Source organism: Labrus bergylta, chromosome 22 (assembly GCF_963930695.1).
Source record: "Labrus bergylta chromosome 22, fLabBer1.1, whole genome shotgun sequence".
NCBI classification, from domain to species: domain Eukaryota; kingdom Metazoa; phylum Chordata; class Actinopteri; order Labriformes; family Labridae; genus Labrus; species Labrus bergylta.
The window spans coordinates 15,930,256-15,953,046 of record NC_089216.1 but is presented as its reverse complement, the minus strand read 5'-3'; the positions used below and the strand labels follow the sequence as shown (position 1 = coordinate 15,953,046).

At 39.2% G+C, this 22,791-nt stretch overlaps 3 long non-coding RNA genes across 4 annotated transcripts; 2 read left to right on the top strand and 1 right to left on the bottom strand.

The window, feature by feature from the left end:
• Window positions 1-1,026: 1,026 nt before the first annotated feature.
• Window positions 1,027-13,297, top strand: LOC136177451 (uncharacterized). The gene is made up of 3 exons (XR_010665065.1): window positions 1,027-1,367; window positions 12,215-12,274; window positions 12,485-13,297. It is a non-coding gene; the product is annotated as an uncharacterized lncRNA (long non-coding RNA).
• Window positions 8,836-10,068, top strand: LOC136177450 (uncharacterized). The gene is made up of 3 exons (XR_010665064.1): window positions 8,836-9,189; window positions 9,374-9,423; window positions 9,776-10,068. It is a non-coding gene; the product is annotated as an uncharacterized lncRNA (long non-coding RNA).
• LOC136177449 (uncharacterized) lies at window positions 10,201-21,660 on the bottom strand. 2 transcript variants are annotated; one of them, XR_010665063.1, is made up of 6 exons: window positions 21,177-21,660; window positions 20,634-20,798; window positions 19,380-20,467; window positions 17,609-17,830; window positions 10,945-10,995; window positions 10,201-10,688 (listed from the first exon to the last, which is right to left on the bottom strand). It is a non-coding gene; the product is annotated as an uncharacterized lncRNA (long non-coding RNA). The 2 variants fall into 2 exon arrangements; XR_010665062.1 differs by having other exon boundaries at window positions 10,201-10,746; window positions 21,177-21,659.
• Between the last annotated feature and the right edge of the window lie 1,131 nt (window positions 21,661-22,791).

The window sequence follows — 22,791 nt, the reverse complement described above, 5'->3', positions numbered from 1 at the left end:
GAAGGGGGGTCAGCGGGGGGCGGAGTTCAGGAGGGAGACAGAGTTCAGAGTTCGGGGGCAGAGTTCAGTAGAGAGACTGCTCTGGGGAAAAAGCTGTTCCTCAGTCTGCTGGTTCTGGTCCGGAGGCTTCTGAAGCACCTACCAGAGGGCAGGAGGGTAAACAGTCTGTGGGCAGGGTGGGAGGAGTCTTTAAGAATGCCGTGAGCTCGCCGCAGACAGCGTTTTCTTTGGACGTCCTCAATGGCAGGAAGTGGGCACCTTGTGATACGCTGGGCAGTTTTTACCACCCGCTGTAGCGCCTTACAGTCTCCGGAAACACAGCAGTTTCCGTACCAGACTGTGACACTGCTGGTCAGGATGCTCTCGATTACACAGCGGTAGAAGTTCATCAGTACAGCTGAAGACAGGTGGTGTCTCTTCAGTGTCCTCAGGAAAAAGATGCGTTGATGAGCCTTCTTAACCAGACTGGAGGTGTTAGTGGACCAGGAGAGGTCCTCTGTGATGTGAGTCCCCAGGAACTTGAAGCTGGAGACACGTTCAATAGCCATCCCGTTGATGTGAATGGGGTTGTGCGTGCTTCCTCTTTCTCTTTGAAGTCCACGATGAGCTCCTTCGTCTTGCTGGTGTTGAGGAGCAGGTTGTTGTCAGCACACCAGGCGGCCAGATGCTGTACCTCCTCCCTGTAGGCTGTGTCATCGTTGTTGCTGATGAGGCCAATCACCGCAGTCTGCAGTCGTGGGTGAAGAGGGAGTAGAGGAATGGGCTCAGCACACAGCCCTGTGGTACGCCTGTGTTGAATATGATGGTGGTGGAGCAGGTGTGTCCTGACCTAACATACTGGGGTCTGATAAATGAGCTGTGTCTGACCACGCCCCCTCTCTGGAAGGGCTCGGGTGTCTCTGGCTTTCTCGCTCCATGCCCTATTGCTAAGGCAGACTCAGAGGGCAGAACAAACACCTAGATGTGGGAGTGTCACCCACCTGGGGAGGGGTTACTGCCCTTTGTACATGAAGGGAAAATCTCCAAACGACCTGTTTGAGCACACATTTTCTGAAAAGTGGAGCAGGCGAAAGACTGAGAGGATGGACTTTTCTCATCATTGGGGGGTTTGTAGACAGACTAGAGACACATCTTAGAGTTAGAGGAACATGGAGAAGTGGATTCTGTATAATATGTGCTCATGGTCTCGGTCAGTCTGCTCGGTGTGATTAACTGAATGTTTCTCTGCAGGGCGCTGTCAGACACGAGGCAGATAGGCAAGCTGACCAGAGAGCAGTTTGCCTTCGCCATGTATCTCATCCAGCAGAAAGTCAGCAACCCTTTCTGCTGACATGTTTCCCCCCTCAGAGAGAGGCACACCTTTACCAGTAGGTCACACACACACACACACAGCAGATGTTTACTATAACAGAGTGATTTAATTACATCTGGGTCTCAGGGGGTGCTGAGGGTGGTCCATTAATCCTCTGGTGGAGGATTTAATCCTTTTAGCTTGTCAACATGTTGAAGACACTTGACCATAAACTTCTCACGATAAGGACCTTGAAACTGAAGAGATGACTCAGAAATCTCTGAAAGCATCACAGACAGTGGGACTCGGGTGTTACAGTCATTGTAGACAGTCATGACTCACAGAGTTATTTTCAGAGGATATACTTGATTTCTACATGTAAGTGTGAAAAATCACATACAAAGCCTTTAAGTATCTTCAATTTAGAAGCTTTATTAGAACAAAACAATATAATGTGCTTACCAAACCCTTGAAATCAAACTTGGAGAAAATAGTGTCGAAAGACAGTTTAAGCAAAGGTGCAATATCAGAACTTTATAACCTGCGGATGTCCAGCTCAACAGAGAATTCTGATTACAAGTGGAAAGCCTGGAGGAAGGACCCAGAGTCGGGCCCCTTAAATTGCAGACAGTTTGAGCACTAATATATTATATTCATCCACTTAAAGAAAACTGGCATACAGTTTCATATTTAACATAATTTATTTATTTTAAAATAAAAAATACTTATAAATAAACATGAATAAAATGGTTATAACTCTAATATTTCTTATAAATAAATACAAATAACTAGTGTAATAGAACAAACAATATCAAACAGTGCAGGAAGCAGAAGTGTTCACACAGGCCTGGGATGGCAGGGGATGGATTTAAATGTTTGATTGCATCTGGAGAGAGATGAGCATTTGTTAAACAATCTGTATTTTATAATAAAGTGTGAACACAAAATATTATTTTGTCTTCAGGGCAGTACAGACAACTCAGCATAGTTTTTCAGGTGAGCCCAAACGTTTTCCTTACAACAGCATGCACAACTATCTATTCAGTGAGGACTTCTATCACAAAATGCATTCATGCTCTTAGACATCAATACTCTAAAGGCAAGAGATTAAAACTATTAATGACAACAGGAGGTGGAAAATAAATATTTGAATCGACTAGGGTGAAAGCTAACTAAGTATACAAAGATGTCAATAAATATAAAAGTAGGTTTTGGGTCCCAAGCAACATAAGAAGAAAAGAAGAAGTGTATTTCTTACACTGGTTATTTTCTTAACATGAATAATCTTAACCTAATAAAAGTGCAGTGGAAATAACTGATGTTAACTCGAGATAGGAAACACTGACGTTACTATCATCCATCCATAACAAGCTAGCATAACTACAACAGATAATTGATCTGTGCAGCACGTTACCTCTGTGTCTTTTTCATATTTTTTCTCCTCTACTTCTTTTTCGTCCCTGGGCTCCCGAGGGCTTTGTTGTTGTTTACATTACGGTCATTTATAAACGTGATATTAATCGGTACGGTCAGTGTCCCTCACTTCTAATAAGTCGCCTGCCCTCCTCCTCCACAACGAGCAGGTAACGAGCAGCTGTGGTGTGATGAGCCGCGTCAAGCAGGAGGCAAGAAAATATAGCCTTTTTAAATATGTGATAGTTGTGTTTTCATGGCTTCTTTTGGATCATAACTAAATAAAAGCATGAAATTTACATAGATTAATAATATTTAATGATATTTAAACGCATTTTTCATTCTATTTCTTCTCATCTTCAACTTTTCTGCCACACTCCTTTGGTGCCCCCTATGGATGCTGGCGCCCCTAGCATTTGCCTATACTGCCTCTGCCACGGGCCGGCCCTGGAAGGACCTAGATATGGATATAACATCTGAGGACTGGGAGTCAGTCTGTACTAAGGTCCACTCTCAATCAATTAATACTCGGTTAAGACTACTGCAGTACAAATGGACAATGAGAACATACATCACAGCAGATAAATTAAACCTATATATATTCTATATGATAAGAATATTCCAGATTAACAAAATGCACTGAGGAGAAGGGAACACTGTTTCATTGTGTTTGGCAGTGTATTAGCATTAAGAAACTCTGGGAAGAGGTTAAAAAGGTGATAGAAGAAATTGTTTTAAAAGATGTTCCAATGGATCCCAAGCTTTTTATCCTAGGACTTTACCCAAACAATCACAAGTTTACCAAAAATGATCAGATAATGATAGATATGTGTCTTTTACATGCCAAAAAATCAATTTAAATGTTTGGGAAAACCAAGTACAACACACTGGGTTAAACAAATACTTATAACACTTCCTTTGGAAAGAGTGACATATATATTAAAAAGGAAAAGGTGACATGTTTGAAAAGATATGGGGACCCTTTACTGCCTTTGTGAAAAGTTTTGATCTGTCAGATGATGAAGAGGAGGAATGAGTTTTCTCTGATAGAAACCTCAATACATAGATATACTGGACTGAACCTTGTGGAGATAATGACATGTCTTTATTTAGGAGGATTTATTACCCTTTCATGTCTTCTTTTTATATATTTGTATAAAAGATGGCTTTTGATCTGAGAAGAAGTTTGTTTAAATGTTAAATGTCCGTGGGTGCTTTTGTTAAGTGGCATACATCTATTTCTTGTTGTTTTGTTAATAAGATATGTATAAAACTCAATAAATACATTGATTGAAAAAAAAAAAGTCAATCAAGTCAGAGATTGATTCACGTGCAGCTTGTAACTCTGACATAGAGGGAGTGCCCGCTGACACTCTCGTGCAGAGAGGAGACTCTGACAACACGATCAGTAAAGATGACTGCAAAGGCATCGCTTGATAAAATAGATGATTTTGAAAAAAATAAAAAGATTAATAAATAATTCACATCCCACAAGGACCCCACGTATAAATGGCATCTACTTTTATTTATTATTTTGATAAATATTGGAATTTAACATTTTATTTGACATAAAAACTCACGTAGGTAAGCAAGGGCGCAGGTTTGGATTCAACATTGGGGTGACAAATTTTGAGCGTCAAACACTTCATTTCCTGCATTCTGGTGAATTTTTATGCAACAATTTGTGCCTTTTCTGAATTAATTCATGGCGGAAATTTCTTTACTATGGATAGGAAATTATACTTATTTTTGAATTACTATTAATTATTTAACTGTATTGTTCATAACTTTCCGCATATTCAAAACATTACAGGTGTTTTGGGATGTTTTTTTAGGAATCATGTACATCTCAAATCAAATCTATTAGAGAATGACACCTTGTTATAGCCTTAGTATCCAAAATGTAAAACTACATGAAAGCCGTTGTTATGGCTGACTAATCTTTCACTCACTGAAGATCCATTATTTTGTAAAAACCCAATGTAATTACGATGAGGAAGGAAAACTTGCACAAGGATTTATTAACCAAAAAAGGCAAAAACAACAGGTGGTCCAAACTTAAATCTCCGGTCCAATACCGAGTTGATGTCCAAAAGTAACAAGAATAAATTTGTGTTAACTGACTAATGACAAACTATAAATAATACATATTAATGAAAATATTAGGGACATAAGTTAAAATTGGCTCTTACAGCCATGAAATTCAAAAATCACAAGAAATCACATCTTTATTTTCCACATAACTGATTAAGCTGCTCTTATAGGTCCCACACTGTGCTTTTGAAAGTAGATTGTTGTGACTGTATGTGTGTACTTCTGAAAAGTGGTGTCACCTCTATACAGTAAATGGGACACTAATGCAAACACCAACCTGTTGCTCTTGCTTTGTCTTGTCACTGTCTGCGTAGACCATAGACTGTATAAAGACCACGACTCCTAACCTGACTGGACCTGATCCATTGACCAAGCGTGAGCGAGAGTAACCTGCCTGCGCACGGGCGTGAAGAAGATGAAGATTGAAGATTTACTTTATTGATCCCCGTGAGGGGAAATTTCAGTTTTTACACTCTGAACTCATTCAACACACACATAGGCTGATGTATATACACACATGCACACACAAACAGGATCATATGGACATGCACTAAGGGAGAGATGTCAGAGTGATGGAGCTGCCCACAGTGGGAGCCCAAAGTTATCTGCATTTACTGTCGATGTGAATTAAGTTACCACCAGAGCACGTCAAGTCTCAAATACCACTGCTTCAGTGGTGGTGTGAGTTACTTCTGATGGATGATACTACATATGTATCTACATTGTAAATTTCCCCATTGTGGGATAAATAAAGGATTATCTTATCTTACAGCGATCACTACCATCAGTGTGTGAATGGGTGGGTGCGACCTGCGGTGTAAAAGCGCTTTGAGTAGTCGGAAGACTAGAAAAGCGCTATATAAGCTCAAGTCCATTTACCATTTACCATTTACTTGCTGGCCAAGCATACCGCTGATGCAGAGAGCCCTCCCCCCTCGCCAAAGGCAGGCCACGCTGGATAGTATGCAACGGAGACGCTTGGACAACTCTACAAACAACTAACTTTCAATAGCGATAGCTAAATGGGTGGCTACAGCTTGTAGGCCGATTAACATTGTGGAGGTCGAGGGTCTGCTTGAAATAATTCGCATCGCATCCAACGACTGCACATATGAATTGCCTTCGAGAGCCACTACTGTAACCAAGATAGGCAACTTGTATGAAGACGAGAAAGCTAAAGTGGAGGAGGAGCGTTGGGACAAACAAACACACGGTTGCGCTCATCGGAGACTACTGGACTTCTCTCAGTAATCACAGTTACCTCGGGGTCACAGCACATTATTTTGACCCACAGACACAAACTGCAACGGCTTGTCTCGTACAGGCAGAAGGCCTCAGCGACATGAGAGACAGTAGAGGCGCTGCAGGAGGATTTATAAGAAGAATCATTTTAACCTGAAGGTGAGCTTAATAATGATCATTTATTCTTATAGTCATAATGAGAATTTAAAAAGGAATTTCTTTTTTCACCTAGGAACAACATGATACACATCAGAATCAGTTTTATTGGCCATGTATGCTTACACACACAAGGAATGTGTCTTCAGTAACTGTGCTCTCAATGTACAATGTTAAACATTAAAAAGAATATAAGCAAAACACTCAAATATACAAGGCTAAATAAGAGAATAGTGCAGTGGTGAGTAGAACATGATAATAAATATGAAGTTCTGTAACAGATGGTTAATATATGAGGTAGAGTTTTAACAGTGTTTACATATGTAGTGTGCATAGATCGGTGAGAGGATAATATTACAGTATACACAAGATTAAGTTATTGAAAATAAAAATATTTAGAATAGTCTTATGTACACTCACTGTGGGTGCTTGATAGCAGGGTTACTGGTATTTCACAGTGACAGGTCTGACACTCTGTGACTGTTTAGCGTTCATCAGAGTGACAGCCTCCCTCCAGAGAACTCAGGGTCTGCCCCGGGGTCTCCTCCCAGTTTGGCATTCCAGGAAAACCTCCAAAGGGGGGTCGAGGAGGATCCTAATCAGATCCCTGAACCACCTCAGCTGACTCCTTTAGATGTGAAGGAGTAGCGTCTCTACTCGGAGCTCCTCCCCCTGAATGTCTAAGCTCCTCCCCCTCTCTCTAAGTCGAGCCCAGCGCCCCTCCAGAAGAAACTCATTTCAGCCGCTTGTATCTTATTCTTTAAGTCTCGAGCTCATGACCCGAGGTGAGGGTTGGAATCAGACCTATGTGGTTTATTGACCCTCATCGAGCCCATAGACTGTAAAAATAATGGATGGGACAAGGTCCCCGGTCTAGTGAAGCTTTTATTTTTAGAGCTCCCCCTACTGACTGGCTGCAGTATAGGTCACCCCGCCTCCTCAATGATAACAGACTGGATGTGGGTCAAACTGTAAAGCTAAAATACTCGTCACATAATTTTTTTCCAAACCTAAACTCTGCTGTGATCATTAGTTATTATCACCCTAAATCGTGTTCAAGTGCTCATTTTTCTGTTAAGTTTGTTTTAAATTAAAAAAGTTATTTGAGGTTGAAAAACGGGATTTTACGTCATATTTCACGATGATTGACAGCCGCCGATCTTGCGTAGCTCTCTTTGTGAATAGCAAAAGTTATGTAGTGAAAGAAAGCCGAGACGCCATTGAATTTTTCCGTTGAGTTTTTTCGTCTTTTTTGAGCTGGAAGAATGAGTTGTTCTACAGGAAACTGTTCTAACCGACCTGAGGGAGCTAAGGGATTTTTGCAGTTTTTTCGGTAAGTAAAAAAGTGTGATTTATGTGTCATTGTTTGGTTAAAGTCGTTATCTAGCTAGCTAACACATAAGCAGTCTAAGGTTAGAAATGTTGTAAAGCTAGGTTACTTATCCAGCATGACTTATCTTTTTATTTTATTTTTTAACATGAGCAAACCTAATAACTAACATGCTATGTTTCTTGATATTGTCATATGTCTATTGTGATTGAAATTGTATTTAAAACCAAGAATCGTAATATAAAATCTGCTCATAGATGTGGTTCATTGACTGTACAGTTATTTTACAGTAAAAATAAAAACGTCTGGTAAAGTCTCAAAAGTATCTAGGACAAAAACAAAGTCACATAATTTAAATCTGGCCTGCATCATTACTAATGTGTACATGTTTACAGTCTGAGTGATAAGTGGACTATACCGAGAGGAACAGGTTTTACTTTAACCGTGCAGGCTGAAATTCATAGTACTATATACGAGGGTAGAGTAGTTCTCTATGTATCCAGATAAAACTAAAGGTAAGATCTAATTTAATATAATTGTTACTGCGGCGGTGTAATGTAATATTAACTGAGCATCATGCTGCTTAAATGTGCTAAATGTTCTGCATTGTCTTCCACACACGACCAATTCAACAGTCACAAGTTGATCATATTGTAAATTTAATGACGCTGATTGAGAAATTGTTCTAAAAATTGACAAAACCTGACAAACATTGCAGTGATTGTGACTGTATCTGTATTTAACACCTTTGAAAGGAAGGTGTTAACCCAGGAGACCAGTGTTACACACAACATGCTGCTGTTATGGTAGTTAGGAGGAGACAATAAAAGAAGACATAAAGATCGCGTTTTCCCCCACACATGTTAATATGTTTTAAATGTCATGCATTTATTTTTTAATTTCGCTTCGATAATCGTTAACGAAGAGAAACACCAGGATTAAACTACAGGCTATTGTTGCCTTTTTATAGTCAAAGAAAACTGAACATCCACAGCCTCTGCATTCAAAAGAATTTCAACATGGACATTTATGTCTTCCTATTTCCCTCTTTTCGTCAACATTATATTTTAAACTGGGATTTCTTTTTTCTCAGGTTGTGCGTCTCTCCCCCAGCTCGCCCCCTCCGGTGCGCTCCTCTCCATAATGCGCTCGTCTCCTCCCTCTAAAGCTGCTGCTACTCTGTAGGACGCTTGGATTGGGGCACCTCACCAATAAAATACTATTTGATATTTTATAAGCAGTTTGCCACCACACTGCACTTTTACTCTCCAAAGGCAATATGAGCATGTGCGTGACAACTTTAACAAAGCTTTACCACACAGTCACACCACCCACACAGCTGATCCAGGATTTACTGTAGCATCTTTTACAGCACTAAAAGGTCATGTACAGGCAAACAGAGAGAAGGGAAAAGAAACAATCTGTGCTCTCAAATAACAAAGCAGTCTCAAATCTTTTTGAGGAATTACAGCTAAATTATTTTACTTTGCATACAGTACATCCTCTGATAAATAAAGTGAAGTACTTTGATTGCATTTCTGTGCTGTTCCTGTAGGTGACCATGATGCAGCCAGACTGAAGCAGCAGGTTGTGAAGGTGGGCGCCATCATCTTGTCTTTGCAGTGCTGATTCTGAAGAGAACGCCTTCACATTGGACTCAAAGGTAAAATTATCTCTCATATGATTGGACCGTTTTATTGTAACCGCTTTCAGCATCAAAGTCATTTTAGTAACAATTTATAATCCTTCTTAAAATGTAAGGAAGACTAGCAGAAGATTTTAACAGCATTTATGGTTCTGCAAGAAGTCTAGTTCATGTTTAAATTGTTCTTCTTTCTGTCTTCAAGGAAATCAATGCCCAAAGGAAACAGCAGTCCAGACTCTGATTCCAGCTCCGGTGAGGTTCAGCACACAAATTGGCTGTCTGATTATCTGAGAATATTTAACATTAGTTTAATTTATCAGGCTGGCCCATGTGATGACAGTTTACAATAATCTTCAATAGAAAGTGGCAGGAACACTTTTGTCTTAAAACATGAATTCATAAAGCTGGTAATATTATTGAATCTTGTCTTATTATATATTTTGTTTTTCCTCATAAATAGTTCTCCTGTCTTAAAAACAAACTTTAGAACCTGAAGTTTAGCAGAACCTGAGGACAGATCTGATTTCAGGTCTGAGGCAGAAACATCACAGTAAAATTCATTATACTTTACATTTAACTCCATGATTGTTTTTCTTTATTACAGAAGATGCCCTCAGATTCAGATCCATCAACAACCACTGACAACATGGAGGACTCGTCCCCTGAGCGTTTCCTGTCCTCTCTCGATGGTCTTCTTCTCTTCAGTTATTAACTCTTGAAAACAGCAGCACAAAATGCCAGACTGTTTGACAAGTCTGTGATTGAATAAATTGAAATGAAATCTCATGCGTATCTTGCTATGCTTATTGGCTTTAAATGTTTAATATTAAATAAGTTTGAAGGCCATTTATCTCAGACGAGCCCAGCTGTGACAAGCTGAGCTTGTCTGTTAGCTTTGCTGTTGTCTTAGCTGTCAAGAAGAAATTAATGTCAGTTCAAGGCCTTTTCAAATGTGAGCTATAAACTTAACTGCTAAATTATTTTACTGTGACCAACATGTTGTACTCCAGTTAATCAGAGACAGTCATATTAGATTTTTAAAAAGTTTATTTAAACATTTTATGAAAAGAAATCTTCAATAAACAACTCCTGGCTTCATTAACCATGTGGAAAATAAGTAAGGGAGACCATCAGGCCCAATTGCTGGGACATAGGAGAAAGTATAAAAAATAATTTAACAAAGAAATCCCAACAAAAATGAAATAAAGTTTAGAGATCCTGGATGATTGTTTGACTGTTAAAATATGATGGAAAAGCAAATCCAACACAACCCTCCAGCATCTGGCCTTTCAAACACAGGGCAACATCATGTAAAGAAAAATAAATTGAATATTGACCTGGATCTGTGTTTTATCTGAGGATGACTATGGTAGCCTTCTCACTGTTCACTGTCACAAAGACTCTGTCCACCTTCTTCAGACGTCGATCAGCTCCTCTGGGTGATGGCAGAGAGGACTCTTCATCTGGGAGAGCTGCTGGTATAAGGTCATTTCTACCACAGTGGATGAGCAGGGCATCTGGCACAGGTGAAAAAAGGAGGAGGTTCCTTCAAACTATGTGACCCCAGCCTGACCACTGTAACAGGTGTGCAGATGAAGGTTGAAATGAGTAATTTTTAGATTCTTTTGATTGTAAAATGGAAAAGAAAACATCACCTTCTATTTAACATTTGGCTGGTGTATGACTCAGTGTGATTTTTATTTTAGAAGACTGTATTGTTAACAATAGCTTGTTTTGACAAAAGATAACTTTTAACAGACGATTTTAACTTACACTTCACCTCTGTGGAAGATGTCAGACCAGCTGCTTTTATCTCTTCTTTGCCTAAATGAAAATACAAAAAACAATTGATTTACTGTTCACTTAAATATGTTAAAAATCCCCCCCCCCCTTTTGGCTGGGGGCTTATTGCACTTCCGGTGCTTCTGCAGCCAGCCTCAAGCGGAACCTCGAGGAACTGCAGTTTTTTGTACTTCCGCATTGGCTTCATTTTTCGAGACCGGAGGTTGCCCCTTGCTTTTTGCCCATTTAATTAGCGGTAAAAAACGATTTATACATGTAAAAAGTAACATATAGAGTATATAGTTAAGTATACTGAGGTGGACCCAAAAAATGCATACTGAATGACCACGAAAGTTCAGTATACTGAAACTCCATACTGAATAGTACGTACTGCCTACTGAACTGTGACAATTCGGAAAGGGCCCGTGAGAGCGAACACAGCGGGGCGGAGGACGTGTGTGAGGAATAGGAGACATCGGAGGAGAAGTTTGGCGAGCTTTAGTTTAGTTTAGTTAAAGATGTGTCCTGTATTTTCTCTGTTATTTAAAAATGTTGATAATATTGCTTGATTTTAATTTTGAATCATACTGTACATGTTTTGACCTTGTGAAAAACTTTGTTTTTAAAAGTGCTGTAGCATATAACGATAAATAGGCCTATGTTTATTATTGTTATCATTATTACAACAACAGGTGTTTAATTCAATGTGTTTTTAATATTGGGGAGTGATGAGAGCGAGAGCGAACACAGCGGGGCAGTGTGTGTGTGTGTGTGTGTGTGTGTGTGTGTGTGTGTGTGTGCGTGTGTGAGAAATAGAGAGGAGACATCGGAGGAGAGGTTTGGCGAGTTTTAGTTTAGCGGTAGTTTAGTTAAAAATGTTGCCTGTGTTTCCTCTGTTATTTCAAAATGTTAAAAACATGTTGATAATATTGCTTGATTGTTTAATTGATTTTAACTTTGAATCATACTGTACATAGTTCGCCCTTGTGAAACACTTTGTTTTGAAAAGTGCCGTAGGCCTATACCGATAAATACGGTATGTTAATTATTATTATAATTATTAATACAACAGGTGTTTAATTCAATGTGTTTTTAATATTGTTATTTTCAAATAAAATGAAGTTCTTCAAAAAAAGCTCTTTATAAAAACAAGATCTGGTCTGCAAATCTTTATTTCTAAATGTGAGTGTTGAAAAACGGGGGTCGTCTTATATTCGGACCAATACGGTATAATAATTTTCCTTCTCTGTCATTCCAATAGGCTCATCACCGTATAGTAGAGGAACTTGGGCCCCTAAAAGTTCAGATACCCCTACCCGAGGTAAAACAAAGCATAACCATATTTTTTCAAAACTTGAACATGTCTAGTTTATGAAACGGATACTTGTATAAAAATCTTTTACTGCAAAATAACTGTTCATTGTTATAATATAGTCAAAGTTACTAGTTTGAGATCTGGGAAGAAAGATGTTTTAGTTTTATTTGGGCTGTTTGTTAATGTCACCTTACTTTCTTTATCATCTGTTTACAGTTCAATCACAGGATGAAGCACAGAGCAGTGAATCTAAGGAGATGCAGCTGCAGCATCTTTGATGACTGTAACGGGTTAAGACAACATCAGGAAATATTTGCTGTACATTACCTGGTTTGATGTTTTAATAAATGGTGTTTTGGATTGATATGAAAATGACTTGGTTCATGTGTCTCTCTCTGCCCTCTGGCCTAACGTGATCTTCTATCACTGCGGTGAACATTTTGCAAGGGAGCACCAAAAAGTACCTTGTTCACATGCAGGGGTGTGTCCAGAGGGGCGGCCTGGGCCCCCCTTTGACATCTGATCTGCCAACCCAGAATCCAGCCTAATTGGCTGTTAGTCTAGACAGAGGCGGGACTTCAGATGAAATCATCAACTCTGGCTGTTTTCAACAGGCTGCTGATAGTTTTCTTTACAAGTTAATTTTGTTTCTGTTTCTGTGCTTTCAGTTGTAAATGAATATTTTTCCCTTCACATACAAATTTCCAAGGAAAAATGTGTGTACGCGGTTTAACTTGTGACAGACTTAATCACTAATAAATGTATTTCTGCAAGTTAGACAGCTCACAAGAGTTTGAGTTCAAAGTACTGTAAATTATTATAAATTATGTCGAGTCCCTAAAGCATCCAGCTTAGACATGTTGCCAAATTGTTATTAGTAATCAGTATGTTACCTTCAAACTATCAGTAGAATTCAAACGCCAAACACTGCATGTGCTATCTGATGAACACTTTCCTTTCAGCTTGTAATTTAATCATTTTAATTAATTTTATTTAATTATGTATATATATATATATATGTGCTCTTTGTCTAAATTTTAGCAGCACCTTTATCTACAATGAATAAAAATAAGAACAAAACATTGAATGATCCATTTATATCCAGAATCTCCATCATGATCTTACTACTTTTCATTTAAGTCACATGATAACAGATTTTAAATGTTTGTTTACTTCTGTATTTATGGCAAAACACCAGACATGCAACTACACCTTATCTACAGTGTAGTGCATCTACTCTAATAAATGCTTTGACTTCATAGTTATATCTCATTAATTTGAAAGTAGCCTGTGAATACTATTAAACACATTAAGACTTCAAAAATGAATTAAAAACTTTAATTAAAAACAAGAACACTGAACATTGCATTTAATGGCAGCAAAGGTTTAGGCAAGCTCCTCCTCCTCCTCCTCCTCCTCCTCAAACTCTCCATCCTCCTCGACGGTGGCGTCCTGGTACTGCTGGTACTCGGACACCAGGTCGTTCATGTTGCTGTCCGAGCTCAGCAACATGAACTCAACAAAGTGGCTGCTGTTTTTGGGGTTGGCAATTTAAGGGTGCGGAAACTGATGTTACACAGAGCCTCGTTGTCAATACAGAAGGTTTCGTCTGTGTTTTCTACAAGCTGTTGGAATGACAGTGTGGCGTTGTAGGGCTCAACGACTGTGTCTGATACTTTGGGTGAGGGCACCACGCTGTAGGTTTTCATAATACGGTTGGGGTTCTCTTCACGGATTTTGCTGATGAGCAGTGTGCCCATCCCAGAGCCAGTACCACCACCAAGAGAGTGTGTGAGCTGGAAGCCCTGCAGGCAGTCACAGTTCTCTGCCTCCTTCCTCACTACATCCTGGACAGAGTCCACCAGCTCTGCACCCTCCGTGTAGTGACCTTTGGCCCAGTTGTTGCCAGCACCACCCTGGCTTTTCCAAAAGAGGAAAGGAAATAAAATCAAGCTTAACAGTATTTAAATGCAAAATGAGCAGTTGAACGTCACTTCTGGATGTCAATGTATCAACTGCGGACATTTTTTTTTGTTTTAATTTTTTTTAAACTTCCTATATTTTGCATTGCGGGAACGATTACGTCCACCGAATAAGATTTAAATAATGATTTTAACCACTCAACGGTCAATCCCATCCGCGGTGGTTAACTGATATCTAACGGTTGAGTTCTTCAAACAACCGGCGTATAAATTAACACAATTTATCGGATTTGTAAATTAGGTAAAATCGATTTATATTCGTTACAATTCGACGCATCACAACCCATAAGGGCAGCTTTTGAGATTTAAGGTTTGAATTACACGTTCACAAAAGCACAGAGGACGCGGCGTATCTTTTCTAAAATACGTTGATTTCAACCGCACAAAACACATAAAAAGCTGTCCTAAACTTGGTACCAATCTAGTTTCCGCATTGACCGACCTGGAGAAGCACAATTTCCCTCATTTTTTTTTTGTTTGTTTTGTGTCTGTTAGCGCGCACCAATGGCACAACCATCTGTTTTATACTACAGCTGAGCCCCGCCCTCTACCCCTCAGCTCGAACGTTGGTTGGCTCATTTCTTTACGCTTGATGTACACGAACAGATTTAGACCAATGAAATCCCTGTCTTCTCCACTATTGGTCCAGTGTGTCTGTCAATCACATTCGTGTCAAACGTATGACTACCGTTAATCTGTCGACGTTGGCCATGACCTTGGCTTACGTCCCTCATGATGGCAGAAAAGAAATGCGACACCGACAACAGATTTAATTCATTTCACAGCCGCATGCAAGCGTGTTAAAAGAAAATAAAACTCATCGATCAGCTAATCTTAATAAACTATTTTGCCTGTATCTAGTTATAAAACGTCGAGTCAATTTTAAATATTTAAAACAAAAATACACTGTTGGTCTACTAGATACTAAAAAATATTTAACAGTTAAAAAGAACAGAACCATTTATTAAATAAAAAATGTGCATCTATAGTGAAAATATATCTTTATATCTTAAACTGTATTAATTAATTTTTCACTTTGACTTGACTGTGATAACTTTTTTTGATTCATGACGATTTTATAGTTTTTATGTATCCTACTTATAACTTGGGTTTTAATTAAGTGCTATAATATATATACATCACATACATAGCATGGTTTGGGTGAAAAGTTTGCAAGACTCAGTCCAGACTGTTGCAGTACATTTAGGGGACAAAGAAGACGGTTTCTTTCAAATGAAGCCAGTAAACGAGGCAGACTGAGCTGTTCATCCTGGCCTTTACACGAGGCTCTGACTGAAAACACTACAGTCACTATAGTGACTATCTAATGTCCAAATTTCTTATCTTGCCTTTAGTCACTTGCATAGGTGTATGGAATGTTCTTGACGCATAAAAAATAAACAAATGTCCAAAAAGTACTTTCTGATGTTCCAGTTTATTGTCACATATGAAGCAGAGACAAACCGTGATGATGATATGATGAGTTGTTATTTCCGAGATTATACTGTTGTCGTTCTTTTGTTATGTTAAATATCCTACTTGCGTTATCCTGTGTTACGTTCTGTTATGGTAAGAACCGTATGTTCCCACCACCTATGCCCCCGTTTCCTGTAACCTGTGACATATAAACACTCAACCAACCACCTGACCAATTAACCCAAATGATCAATTATCACCACCTAGTGTCCAATCTGAGTACATAAATAAACATATAAACTAAAGCCATAGAAACAAAACACATAAATACACACACACTAAATTGGCTCCTACAGTCACATTTAATGGTGATTCCCACGTCAGAGCTGAGCTTTAGGTCACATGACAACCCCCCTTTGCCTTTTAAAGAGCAAAATACTAAGACAAGCAAGCACACAGAGGAAAACATGCAGAAAAAGAGCAACTTAATTACATGCAAAACAAAATAATTCAATGCAAAAACTCCACATCCAAAAAGTAAACTTAATATTTATATACAGGTTGGCTTAAGGGGTCTTCAAGGTTTCATGGTAAAGAGATAAATACAGCAGATTTGGCAACACCCTTCACAAGTAATGACCACTACTGTGAAAGAGAAAAAAAAAAACATGCACACAACTTTTAACAATTCTAAACAAAACTCAGGAAATCATTTATAAGACACATCACTCAAATAGAAAAAATGACACATCAAACACAAACTGTTCCTGCAGCAGTAGCATCAACTTCATCTGCTTATTCTACAGACATGAGAGGTATTAGCACTCAAATACCGCACTTCAAATCTTACACCATGAACACAACAAAAGACATGCTGACCAAAGGGCTCTTCAGCTGGAAAATAACCATTAATTTACAATGACTCAGCTACATGTTTACTAGTAAACTTCATATCCCACAAATCCACACGTCTCTCCCCACCGGTTCACACTCCTGCAGAAACAGCAAACTTGCATGTACAATGAGCTTTAACCAAAAGAGGGAACCACTTTATCTCATCTGCAAGAAATTAAAAATGTTCCTAGATAATGTGTTAACATCTTCTAAAGCTGTAATGTTATGATATGTGTGAGGGGAAAAAAGACATAACATTACAAGCAAACATTTTCTTGATATTTAAGGGGGAAAAAATGGAACATAAAATCCAGAAAAAAAGTTTGAGAAAAGTGGTCTTAATAATCCATCTTAAGATCATTTAATGGTGTTTCTATCCAATATTTTAGATTGTGAACACTGCACAGCTGCACTGATCTTAATCATTCAAAATCCAACTTGCACCATGTCGCACACATTAAGATCAAACTGTTACACCAACTGTGTTTACATCTTTGTATAAAGATATATTTGATATTTGATTATATAGTCAGCACGTTGAGTGATTTATCTTTGTCCCTCAATTGCTTATTTTGGAAAAAATAATTGGCAGACATCAATTAAAGGCCAGCTTCAATTCTTGTCTCTTAAACATAAACATTTCTATACTTTAAACTCTTGCTTATTATTTGATGGGACACAAAATAGAACACAACTTGGGAAAGTTTAGACACAGTTTAAGGCGCTTAATGAACAGTAACATTGACGGACAACATTTTAAGGGCATAAATATAATTTTCATCCATGCCATGTTTGCTGCTCTTAGCAACAGGGCTTAGAGCAAAGAGCCTGGAACCTCGAGCAAATAGCTTAAGAGTGTGCAGCGGGTCAGTAGCAGCTCAGGTGATAGGTAAGAGTACACTAGTCAGGATCCACACCGACTGCAGGTTTAAAGCCGTAAATACATACAAGACAGATAAATATTAAAGGAGGACCGGTCCATGGCACTGTTTTCGGGCTATGTTTGTATATTGCACTTTGTGTAGTAAAAAGTTAATCGGTACATTACTCAGATGATGATCTGCGGTCCGTACTCCTCGTATTCTTCCTGACTGATCCATGCGGAGCTGAAGGTGGGCAGGTTGGCAAGCACTGCTCCTCCCCTCCACACTGAAAAGTCTCTGTCCTTCGGGCTGGTAACATGAACACTCTCCCCCGTGTCGGGGGGGAACCAGTCCTTTGATTTCAGTCTGGAGCCGCTCAGGCAGGCCGTCCAGCAGGGTGTTCCCTCCTACAGGAGCAGATAGAAAGGAAACTCAAAACATGACCAAAGCAGTGCTACAAAAAGGGCGTGTACTCACTGCTATAAACCATCATTTTCATTTTTGTATTTTGGTGTACTGTGACTTTTTTTTATTTTTATAGGTACTCTCCTCATAGCAGGTTCTCTGGGTTCTTCACATGATGGAACTAAACAAACAGAGTTACTGAAGGGGCACCTCATGAAGCTAACGGTTAATCATTCTACCTTACATGCTTTCCTCTAACTGCTAAAATAAATAGCAAATGTTCTAAATCTTCAAAGCAGGTACATACACCTACACTGGTGTCGACGTTACAATGCATCTTAAAAGGGTATAATCATCTTTTATTTTGATGGTGGGGTCAGTCTGGTAAAAAGAAAGTTTGTTTAATGAGCTGTTTGAATCAGTCTGGGGTCCTGTTTTGATTGCTAAATGATTCCCCTGTTGTTGTGCTCGAAGCTCCTGCAGGAACAAAGTGTGTGCATGTGCACCTCAGCAGAGATGGAGATCGTGCGGGAGATGAAGGAGAAGTGCTGCTGTGTCGCTCTGAACTACGAGTCTGAGCTGAGCCGGGGGAGGTCGTCCTGCAGAGAGATGCATTACACCAGTGGTTCTCAAACCTTTTAGACTGTGTACCACCTCCGAAAATATTTGGCTCTCCAAGTACCACCATTATGGTAGATGTTAAAATACACTGTAGGCCTATTTCTACACACATTTTACGCAGGAGGTTATTTACTATTGACTGTTGGCAGCCACACTACAGGACTCTATAGTGAACACTAGTTCAGAACACAACTCTGACATTTACCCAAATCCAAAAAAAAGTGCAGCACAATAGAAATAAAAACTTTATACCAACAACCTGTTTGAGAATATTTAATCTCCAGTGTTTCCCACACAAACACGATACCTGGGCCCAAGTATATATCCCACCTGTTCTTAGGGAGCGGGGGGAGAGAGAGGGAGCGGGGGGAGAGAGAGCGCGCGAGAGAGTGCAGGCGCACGCTCTGCAGGCTCCGTGCAACCAGAGCCGCTGTATTCTAAGTCTCTGCGTTCAACATAGCAAAACTGCCTTTTAAAAAAAAATCCCTCTCGACTCCTGAGGAGTGTTAACACTAGAACCGTCAAGACCGTGTGACGGACGGTTTGGGTTTTTATAATACAAATAACTCTTTTTAAATAAAAACGTACAAGCCTCTCATCCAATGACTTTTCTTAAATATGTGTCCTGTATGTTTTCTGAAGCCTATGTGTAACTAAAATAAAACACACAAGATTTCTGAGCATTTATACCTCTAACCGCCGGCGCCTTCATATTGACGGCAGTTGAAAATGATACATTTCCCTGGATTGTTTTCGCACGTCGTTTTAATTTTTATTAGTTATTGTTTCTATTTATAGACTTCATATATATGCACAGGAATTTAACAAAGAGCGACAGATAGATAGGATATACAAATAGACAGATAGAGACCATAGACAGATAGATACATGCTCATTCTTGAGCCGGCAAAGGAACAGAGAGAGGAACACCTGCATGTCAAGGCCAGTCTGACGTCGGTGCCCACTGAGCCACAGCATCCACAAGAGCTGAGAAGAAGGCAGTGCAAGAAAAATATGACCATTGTCTCCTGCAAGGGGTTCAAGCGCCCTGTGAGTGGGAAGTGCACCGTAAAGGTTGAACAATTTTGCCGCAGGTATGTGCATCACGTGCCGCGGCGCTGTCCGAGGTGCTGATCGTTCATTTGTTCATCTGTTTGTTTGTTCGCTGCTGCATCTGTTATGGATTTCTGCAGTTCTTTTTCTAGGCTATATAGTTTGTCATGCCCATAGATAGACGTGTTTTTGTTGTTGTTTTTGTTGTGCGTGTGTTGGTCAATGATTTCCTCTATGTCGGGGAAACAAACCCAGTTGCAGAGAGGAGGAGGAGCATCGGTGTTTAGCTCTTTTTTTTGCAGTGTTTTTATTAAAATGCATAGCCTAATATATCCAACAATATAAAAGACTAAAACTTATGTATGTTTCATTATTGTACAATGTGTTTTAACAACGGGAGACGTGGAGCAGCAGAAAAAAACGGCGCTCTAAAAAAGCCGACAGATATTTTAAATTAACGACATGCGACATTTAAAAGGTTACCAATCCTGCCTTATAATGATAGTCTATTTGGTTTGTAGATAAAAGTAAGTTGTATTTAACTTCATCAAAAAAATGCATTATTTGTGTGCTTCTGAGCACAAACAATTTTGGGCAGATTAAAGTTGTTTCTTGCAAAAACTACATTAATTTAGAGGGGAAAACACATTTGATATAAATACAACTCAATGGATACAAGACAGATAAGATAAGAGTAAAAAGAAAAAAAAAGATGTGACTTTAAGACCACTTGTTTAAAACAATGTAATCTTTTATTTTATTTAATAAAAGGTTTGTTTTGGGGGATTTAATGCTTTTATTGGAGAAATAAGACAGTGGATAGTCAGAAATATGGTAGAGAGAGAGAGAGAGAGAGAGAGAGAGAGAGAGAGTGGGGTGTGCAGGACGGAAAGGAGCCACAGGTCAGTGATGGTTCTTGGGGCTTGGGTGGAGTCTTTTTCACCTTCTGGGTCACATATAAAGTTCTGAAACACAAAGTTATGACAAGAGAGTTGTACTTGAATGACACTATTATTTGGTTTGTATGGAACGAGCACGAGCACAAGGCGTCATGATTCTGCCTCACCAGACAGGAACATCTTCAGAGTTTGTCATTAATGCGTCAGGTGAGATAAACACTTTGGATCTTACCTACAGGTGCTCACATCCGCAGCAGTCCCCTTCAAGGCATAGTACAGGTGTTTTGGTGTGCTGGTTGTGACTGTGGCCTTGTAGCATTGAGGGGGGTGGTACTGGTCTTGGTATTCAGTACTCATTTTGGGTTGAGAGGGTTCTCTCTGAGAGCCTAGATTATTCCTGTAAATGGTGGAAAAGTAACTTTATACAACTTCAACAACACTGGAGTGATGCTTTAACCTTTGTAAGACATACAGAGTAAAGGGCAGTAAACAATAAAGGGCTGAAATTCATTCAGAGGAAGACAAAAGATAAAAGGCTTAAGGTAAACAAAACACAGACATCTTTGGCATCTCACACAAAGGTAACATTTTATGTAAAACCTGCTAAATTGCAATTGATGACAGCTTTACAACATACACAATCAGCATAGGCTAAACCCTGTCAGGAGTAAGCTGATCACACATTTTGGCAGCTGCATCATATTTTTTACAATTAACACAAACAACATGAATTTACAGTTCACATTTTATGTAAAACTAATTTAACCATGCCTACCTGGTGTATAATACAAAAGCACACAATCAGCATTGATATACAACTGCAAGGACTCACATCTGTATAACACAAAAACACGCACACAAGAGCATTAACGTGAGCATCACGGCCACGAGGAAGCAGCTAACTGGTAAGCTAACTAGCATTAGCTCGGTATGTAAACAAACTGAAACTCGTAAAATAAAATAAACATTTCTTCACATAAATGTCCGAAACTCTAACAGTACATTCTAAACGGGTTCATGGACAAAATACATGTTACCTAAAGTTTTTGGAACAGTTTTAAACCATTAAACAGAGATATGTTGGTCGCAGCATTTAACACACACACCCACCTTCAGCTCAGGAGAGATTCCTTTGCTGAGGTACGTACGGTGGCCAGCTAGGAGCCCTACAGTTGCGCTATTAGACCACCAGGCGGCAACAAAGTAACATAAATATGACAGACACATTAATTTTGTAGAAATTCAAAAGAGATTCATTCTAACTCTGTTACACAAGCTCACCTCATTGATTCTCCTTGTTGTTGGTGGTTGGTGGGCTGGGTGATTTGCACCTTGGGCTTCATCTCTTCCAGGTCTAGAAAGTCTGAATTATTGACCGGGGTGTGTGTGTGTTGAACGAGAGCGTCTAAAAATAAACATCAGTGATACGGGCCGGTTGTCAAGGCGAGGACACCTTAACAAACAAAAACAAATTATGGACGATTCTGTCCACAAAATCAAGTGCCTTGCGAAGTTTGTCCACTAGATGGCAAAGGCAATAGATTTTGATACATTTTTAAACTTCAAATGCTAAAAAAATGCTATTTATAGGCTTTTGTCAGATTATAACAGAACCAGAGTTAGAGCATGTATTACTACTTCAGGCCTGTATACATATGGCCTATACAGTGGTATATAACTAGAAAGGAAACAAAAACACGGTGTAGATGGAGGGCTCAACTGCAAGAATAAAGGAGATTTAGGCCTACTGATCCCAAATGAATAGAATGCATATATCAATAAAACAGCACTCCAATAAAGAGAAGAAATACATTTATTGAATCATTTTCTTTATGTCCAGTGCTTTGCAAGCTGCCATTGTGCGTCTCACTGACTTAAAGCTCCTGTGAGGAACTTTCAGTGTACTGCGATCTCAGTTTGCTGATCATGTGTAATTAGTGTTTGCTGATGAACAATGTCATCCTGCCATCTCTTAAAAGTCAAATGTTCCACTCAATGTGAATATAAGCTGTGGAAAATGTAAACAATGGCTGTTTCTGCAGCATGCTGTAATCCACTTCATCTGTCACCTACCCCCTGGCAGTGATTACAAGCGTTGATAACGGATATGAAGAAATGATCTAACTGGTCAATGATGTTCTTGTTTGCTTTCGTAGATCATAAAAAGGCATCGTTTTATAGTTTGTCTGTTTCTTAACCAGCTTAAAACCCCTCACATGATCTTGAAATGTATAGAGGGATACAAACTAGTTTTGTACCCAACCAAAAGAAAACAGCACTCATCGTCACACAGTCAAGTCTACACGAGCAGAGTATAATAGAGATGTGTCGCTCACGGACGAGTCAACTCTATGAGATGATTCTTTTATGTATATGATTGTAGCCGGCTC